The sequence below is a fragment of the Triticum dicoccoides genome, chromosome 1B, assembly GCF_002162155.2.
Source record: "Triticum dicoccoides isolate Atlit2015 ecotype Zavitan chromosome 1B, WEW_v2.0, whole genome shotgun sequence".
NCBI lineage: Eukaryota > Viridiplantae > Streptophyta > Magnoliopsida > Poales > Poaceae > Triticum > Triticum dicoccoides.
Window position 1 is genome coordinate 476,876,078 of NC_041381.1, and position 1,084 is coordinate 476,877,161.

The window sequence follows — 1,084 nt, forward strand, 5'->3', positions numbered from 1 at the left end:
GCGAACCGACGATAAAGTCGGTGTGGGGGCGGTAGGTTTCCAGCCGCTGCCCCAAGGTCACCCCACACGCTGTTTAAAAAAGAAGTTCGGGCAAAATTCGGCAAAACCACGACACATAATTCGGCGAAATTCAATTTAAAACCATAACTTAGAACATAATTTGGCCATCCATTGTTTTTACATACTGAAAACATAATTTAAAACGTAAACTACTGCGCTGCCGCCCGCCGAGCCGTCCACCTCCCCGCCTACAAGCCGAAGAGCTTGCCGAAGGCGCTGTAGTCGTCGTTGTCGTCGTCCTCCTCCTCCTTCTTCAGACTGTCGCCGTCCCTACTACACTCCTGCCCTGGGTCGCCTTGGAGGACGGGTTTGGTTGGCGGCGGCGTGTCGTCGTTGATGTCCTCGAGGACGACGCCAACGCCCTCGTCACGGCCGCGGCGCCAAGCAGTGATCTCCTGGAGGGCGTGGCGCTGACGCTCCATCTCCATCTGGATGTAGTCCTCGTGCGCCCACTTGAGGGCAGCCTCATTGTCGACCGCCATGTCGTTGTGCTCGCTCTTCACGGCGACGAGCTCCGGCTCCGTCTTCGGCTTGACGAGGCGGAAGGAGGAGGGTGCAGAGGAGCCACGGCCGCCCTCGTTGATGACGAGGGTGCCGCCACGGGTGCGCCACCCGTGCGGCGTCTCCACGGGCTCGGCCTTGACGCTGGTGACCGCCGGCGAACCAGAGGAGCGGGAGGAGGAGGACGACCCGCCCGCCATGCGCCTCGGCAGCCAAATGCCGCCGCTCCGGCGGGGAATGGGGGCCGGGGCCGCCAGGTACTCGAGCGACGGCTCATTGTCGCCCTCGAGGTGCTCGTGGACATAGTGGACCGTGCGCCCGGGGACACCCCACCACAAACGGCGGCCATAGGCGTTGTGGCGCCCCCGCGACGGCGCGTTGTTGGTGGAGGCGACCTGCTCCTCGTGGCGGCGTTGGAAGTACGCCACCCAGCTGGCGTGGTTGTTGGTGGCGTACTCTGGTCGGCCACGCACCTCCTCCGGCAGGGAGGCCCGAACGCGCGTGATCTCGCCGTGGAAGCGGT